The sequence below is a fragment of the Miscanthus floridulus genome, chromosome 1 (assembly GCF_019320115.1).
Source record: "Miscanthus floridulus cultivar M001 chromosome 1, ASM1932011v1, whole genome shotgun sequence".
Taxonomy (NCBI): domain Eukaryota; kingdom Viridiplantae; phylum Streptophyta; class Magnoliopsida; order Poales; family Poaceae; genus Miscanthus; species Miscanthus floridulus.
In genome coordinates this window covers 89,884,655-89,891,602 of record NC_089580.1, presented here as the reverse complement: position 1 = coordinate 89,891,602, position 6,948 = coordinate 89,884,655, and the positions used below count along the sequence as shown (strand labels likewise).

General features: G+C 40.7%; 1 non-coding gene across 1 annotated transcript; it reads left to right on the top strand.

The window, feature by feature from the left end:
* The first annotated feature begins 2,707 nt into the window (after positions 1 to 2,707).
* LOC136511212 (small nucleolar RNA R71) lies at positions 2,708 to 2,816 on the top strand. Its single transcript, XR_010772663.1, has one exon. It is a non-coding gene; the product is annotated as a small nucleolar RNA R71 (small nucleolar RNA).
* The last annotated feature ends 4,132 nt before the right edge of the window (positions 2,817 to 6,948 follow it).

Sequence of the window (6,948 nt, the reverse complement as noted above, 5' to 3'; positions counted from 1 at the left end):
ACTTAGCTAGATATATATGGGATGTTTCTCCTCCAAGCTGAATGTTGGTGTGGTCGAATGTTGAAGTTGAGTGATCCTTCTTAAAGCAGATTTGCCAGCGGATATCTTTGTCGTCCATTAGGAGTGGATCAAGATGAAGACAATCGGGTGAACTTGCTCTTGATCTTCATGCATCATCCTGCAAAATACTAACAAGAACACCAAAACTCGTGGAACGGATTAGGATGAGGGGTTAGCGGTCAGCCGTACAGAGATTAGTTGTTCTTGTGGTTGGAAATATTTTTGTTTTAACAGGATGTCTATCTAGTCTTTTTTTGGATTTTCTTACTTTGATATGCAGAAAAAACATATATATATGTATGGTATTTTTATTTATTTTTATGCCACCACGGTAAATGTTCTTACGGGTTTTTACACTCCAAGGAATTATTCATATGGGGCTTAGGATTTTATGATGCAATAATGCAATTTTTATTTTATTTTACTAATGCAATGCTAATGCAGAAAAGTAAATATGCTAAAGTGACAAATAATTTATGCAATGCCAAAAAGTAAATATGGATAACTACCGATATTTCCTCACGATGAGAGTTCGAATTTTTATGTCCTCCGGACAGGACTTTACTAGAGTCTTGTTCATTCCTTGGGTGCATCTGTTGGTCCCGGAGATGGAGACCTTGATGGTTGCACCTCTTGTGATGTTGACATCGATGTCATCACCTTCTCTTTCCATACCTGCTTGGTCTATGGACTTGACTTAGGTGAAGTAGGTTCATCTTTCATGAGCTCTTTAGGATCTTTATCTTCCTCCCATTCATTCCATAGGGGTTGGTTCCTTTGATGTCAGGATGTTCAGTGACTCCTCCTAGAGTGGGTCTTCTTCCACTGTTCATAAGTGGTATAGCTATTGAAATAATAGTGTACCTTTTCTCTAGGGAATTGTAAGTGGACTTGTCCAAATCCGACGTAGATGATCACATTAGTGGTGTTAAGGAACAGTCTTCTTAGGATGATGGGTGTATCATCATCTTCTTCACCCATATCTAGAACCATGAAGCAGGCAGGGGCAAACTGATCATGTATTCTTACCATGACATCTTTTGCTATTCCCTCTGGAAATCAAATTGATTGGTCCGCCATCAGCAATTGCATATATATAGGGAACAAAGGTTCATCACCAAATAAATATCCATACATTACCTTGGACATTATATTGACACCCAATCCAATATCGTAGAAGGTCTTGTGGAATATTCTTTGTCTAATGGTACACTCGATCATGGGTATGCCTAGATCATCCTCCTTAGCAAGGAATAGCGAAGCGAGGAGGCAGTCATACTCAGATTGGAGTGTGTTGATCATGTTGACTGTTTCTTCTTGTAGCTGCTTGGCCTTGTTCCTCCTCCTTCTCTTGTTGTTTTTCTTCTTGGTCGCCGTCATATCTTTGGGCAGGTATGGCGCTTGTCGATGTCCAGGAGATTATAAGATGCGGTTCTTGAAAGAAAACTTCTCCTTTCTATCCTTGATTGTGAAGCAGATCTTGGCACTATCTGCGTATATGATGGCTTTCACGGTGCTCAGGAAAGGTCGACCCAAGATAATGGGTGCCCTTACATCTCCACCTGTTTCCAAAACCACAAAGTCTACAAGAATATATGATTGTCCCACTCGAACAATGGCATCTTCGAGAACTCCCTTGGGGTAGCATAGTGACTGATCTGCAAGCTACAAATGCATATTTGTGTACAACAAAGTATCTCCATTAATTTTATCATAAATTACCTTAGGCATGATGTTGATACTTGCTCCAAAGTCACACACAGCTTCCTGAAAAATGTGAGGTCCAATGTCGATGGGAATGACAGGTCTCCCAAGATCACTCTTCTTGTTAGATAAGATATAATCTATCCACCTTCCCATCGATGGCTCCGTGTAGTAATAAGCTATATTGTGAATATCGACAAGATTTGCAGTTTCTAGATCTTTCGGTTGCCCTAGAATCTTACCTTTATCGAACGGAGGAATAGCGGTAGCTAGCTGAGCTATTTGCGATTCTATCATTTTATTAAAGCTATGCTGGTATTTAATGGCAGAAGCAAAGCTATCCATTCTATTATTTATGTTCTCTAGAATTTTATCATTGGTAGCTACCTTTCTAGATAATCCCTCCATAAGTTTGGATTGACCAACAATTAATTCTCTCAAGGGTGGTTGATTGAAATTATTAAAATTATTACCTTGATAGTTACCTTGGTAATTACCTTGGTAGTTTGGCTTTTGTTGCTGATTCCATCCTTGATTCTGTTGAGGATGATAGTTGTTATTGACAAACTTCACATCCTCATGGGTTTTAGGACAGTTGTTCCCTAAATGCCTAGTGTTGCCACATTCTTCACACATCATGTGAGAATCATGAATATACACGACTTCTTGCTTCTCATTGGCTTGGTCTTCGATCTTCTTCATCAGCAGGTCCATCTTGGCAGACAACATGTCTACCTCCTTGAGTTGATGCATACCTCCGCCTCTCTTGTGGGTCTGAACATGTTCTTTATTCCAGCCTTGGTTGGAGGCCATCTTCTCTACGAGAGCTGTCGCAGCTGGGATTGTGAGTGACAGAAATGCACCTCTAGTAGTAGCATCCATAGTCTCATAGGTACTATTGGTCAACCCATGGTAAAATGTTTGCATGAGTAGCCAATTCTCCATCCCATGGTGAGGGCATTCTAATATGTAATCTTAGAAGTGTTCCCATGCCTCAAAGATAGATTCATCATTTTGCTACTGAAAACTTAAAATTCTTCCACGTAGAGCATTGGTCTTGCTTGTGGGAAAGACCTTTGGTAGAAAGACAGTGGAGTAGTTATCCCATATAGTATTTCTATCTTTGTTGGCATAGAACCATTGCTTCGCCTTCCCCAAGAGTGAGAATGGGAAAAGGCGGAGTAATATGGTGTCTCTGGTCACTCCTTTGATAGTGAAAGTGCTATAGATCTCAAGAAAGTGTTGGAGATGTGCACTCACATCTTCATGTGTCTTTCTACAAAACTGGCTTGCTTGCACCATGTTGATGAGAGCTGGCTTGAGCTTGAATCCATTGTCTCCGACATTGGCTGTCGGTCCAGTATGGATGTTGGCCATAGTTGGAGTAGAGAATTCATGGAGAGTCTTATCAACCATGGCTTTAAATTCTGATGCTAAGCTTCACCTTATCTGGTTGTCTTCCGACTCTAAAGCTAAAACATTCTTGAGTTTAGCTTTAGTTTTCTTAAGTAATGCTTCAGGATCATCAATGTAGTTTGTTGGAAGGTCAAAACCAGTCATACATTACCCTACATAAGATACAAAAGTAGATCGATCAAGGGTAAGCCTATTTGAGCAGAGGTCAATGGTTATTTCGATCACATCAATAAGTATAAGTTTATCAATACTTTCTTTGCCTAGCTACCTTCTCCAACAACGGTGCCAGAAATGCTTGTTGGTATTTATTAACTTGACACTTATTTTAGTAGTCACCTAATGTATGCCTACATCTCTTAACAATACTTACTAGGTTGTCATCCCCTTGTGATGATGCCAGAGATGCTTGTTGGTACTATCTAGTATTACTACTAGAGTAGTTCTATATTATTTTATGTGACAAGAGAGAATATATAGATATGAATGAAAAGGAATCTGCAAGCGCACAAATAATATACCATTGTAGCACTTCACCTAGGAGTTTTTCTGGTATCGTTATTTATATTTTTACCATAGGGAAGGTCTAGCATGGACATATATTAATAACTTATACTATTGATGGAGAAGTAAACCATAACCAATGTTCTACTCATAACAGGGGTAAGTCATAGGATGATATATATATAATAAGTATTGATCAATGATAATGATAAATCACTCAGAGTACTCCTTTGTATGGCATTGGCATAGTTAGGTAGAATATTAGAGGAATAATTCCTAAGTCATTCTTAATTATAAGTCAAAGCATACATTGATTAATTAGTGCAATTATACCTAGTAGTCATTGCTAAGACCATCGTCATATCTACACATAAGGGATATTATGAAGGAAGATTAAGAACAGAGCTTGTCTTCCTTCATAACCGCATCCTACATGCACCAATATTCGGGGAGTGGACTACAAAGGACTCAATAGGAGTGTCACATCCACGATCTACCACATGAACCAGAATATAGGGTGTATCCCCAGATAAACAACATATAAGCACCATGCTTACACAATGTTGACCACCCACCCATGGATCCTTAGAGTGAGCCCTATACTAACTTATGCATGAACATGATGATAATCCAACTATACTAAGCATATAATCAAAGTAAACAATGAACATTATAATAAAGAACATAAATGAGATGAATACTAATATTGTCATAACAATTGTAGCTAGCATATAAAAGTAATGGTGGAGCTCTGAAGATGATTAGGGTTTCTATCTTCTCAAATGACTTATGTCTCAGGGGGTGGCAGGGGCTGTATATATAGGTCGGAGTGTCCATTGTGAGCCCTTGGATCAAACTGACTTAAAGAACGGCATAGATGCAACCTAGGAGGCAGTGGAGAACTGACATTGTAATGCTAAGCCTAATAGTGGGCCCTAGGGGCTAGGCGGCCTATAGGTAGGGCTGGGTAGCCCCACATGGTAGCCTCTACCTCTCTTCCTCAGTGCAGTGTCCTCTAGCGTCCTCTAGAACCTTCTGGTGCCTATTTCGCTGTGGATAAGCATGATTAATTCTGACATCTAGGTCCACCTTGATGGTTTTCTGGATCAACCCTGCAGAAATCATAGATTCACCAAAACTCATGGAATTTGTTAGTTTAGACCCCTAGACCTTTGTTGGTGATCATATTTATGCCCTTATACTTGTTTCTTAGATGGTTTATAATGGTTGTTAACTACTGTCAACACAGGCAAAGATTTGGTGAAGAAAAGATTTTTTGGTGTGCTCCAAACTATATGATGATTCTTGGATTGGAATTCTATGTTAATCTATTGTGCTGTGGATCAAATATGCATGTGAGATGTGTATCCCTATACATAGCTTTCCAAAATGTCCATGATCATCAAAATTAGAGTTCAGAGCTAAGAGTTATAGTCGTTCTAGCGCTGAGTCTGGAGTTGAGGACCCTGTCTCATGACTATCTCCCCTATGTCCGATTCTAGGGTCCGAACCATGTTTTCTAGGTCTGTAGCTAGGGTCCGGACCATGTCCATTGGGTCCGATTGAGTGTTTTTACATGTGTTTGAAGGGATAGGACCCTAAGATGGTCAGGTTGTTGGGTCCGAACCGGGTCAGGAGGGAAAACCCTCTCTGGAACCTCTATGTGTACATCCGGACCCTAAGTTGAGTTGATCCAAACCTCAGTCTAGATCTAGGGTCTGATACTACGTAGTTTAACTTGCTTTTAGTGACCGTTGACATCTAACGAGCGCGTTTGAACGAGTAAACATGTGGTGAGATCCGGGGTCCGAACCTTCACTATAGATGGTCTGGAACCATGGTTCGAAGCCTTGGTCTAGACCTCCCCAAGGGCATAACAACTATAATTTGTTGGGGGTCTATAAATAGAGCTTGGTCAGTTTTGGCTCATTCTGTTGGTCATTCTTACATGTGGTAGCATCCTTTGAGCTGAGCCAAACCTCTCCCACTCATTCTCTTGCTTGGTTATGCATCCTAAGTGAGTTGGGAGTGATCCAAATTGTAGTTCCGAATGATTGCATCTAGTGACACTTAGGGATCAATTTGCTATGGTTCTCTTCACTACTCAAAATCTCCACTTCTATGACAAAAATCTTAATGAAAATACGAAACCATCATAGAAGATCGCTTTCTATGATGAATATTTCTGTTTCATCATAGATCAATCATGACAATCCTACAACCCTCCTTTTCTATGATGAAATCAGGCATCATCACAAAAATGTCATAGAAGAGCGCATGGTTTCATCATAGATCACTCGCTCGACTTATTTGTGATGATCTCTTTTAAAACTATGACAAACATGGATTCGTCAATGAACTAATTACCCATCTCTGATGAATAATATTCGATCTATAATGAATGGCTTTGTCATGGATCTCCACATGATACTTTCTCCATCCAACATGTACCTATGGGACCTGTAGTTACTCATCCGTGACGCTTGCAATTCATCATAAAAGTCTACGCTCGATCCTTTCTCCATGCCATGTGTTCCTGTGGGACCCATCTCCATCCGACGTGTACCTATGGGACCTATAGTTACTCATCCGTGATGCTTGCAATTCATCATAAAAGTCTTCGCTCGGTCCTTTCTCCATCGACGTGTACCTATGAGACCCTTTGGCATTCGACCTATGGGACCCGATAGCTTATGTGTGACGTGTACCTATGGGACCATTCTCCATCTCCATCTGACCTATGGGACCTGATGGCTTGCATGTCACATGTACCTATGGGACCATCTGACCTATGGGACCCGATAGCTCACGTGTCATGTGTGCCTATGGGACCCGACGGCTTGCGTGTCACTTGTAACTTTTGTGCCACCGGGATCTAATAAATTAAAAAAAACCTCAATGCCTGGGAGTCGAACCCGGGACCTGGAGGAAGGAATGCATGGTCTTTACCATTGCATTAGATGCCTGGTTGTATTGGCATATCTTTGGAGTCTTTATAGTATTATATTCTCTATGTGGATGCCCTATAGGTTGACCTATATTGGATATTTCCCCTTCAAGTGGAAACAAATTTGTGCCCATTAGACTAGCAATGGAGGAGGAGGATCCCTAATGTGCTGTGGTGGCTCCAACATCCTTTTGGAGGCTAGGCAATGGGGCTTGCTGGTGGAGCGTGATGACATTGGCGTTCGTGTCCGTTATGTGCCATGGTAGAGGCGACAGATCCAATCCACAGTTATGCTTTCTCGCCTTTTCCTATTTGCTTCA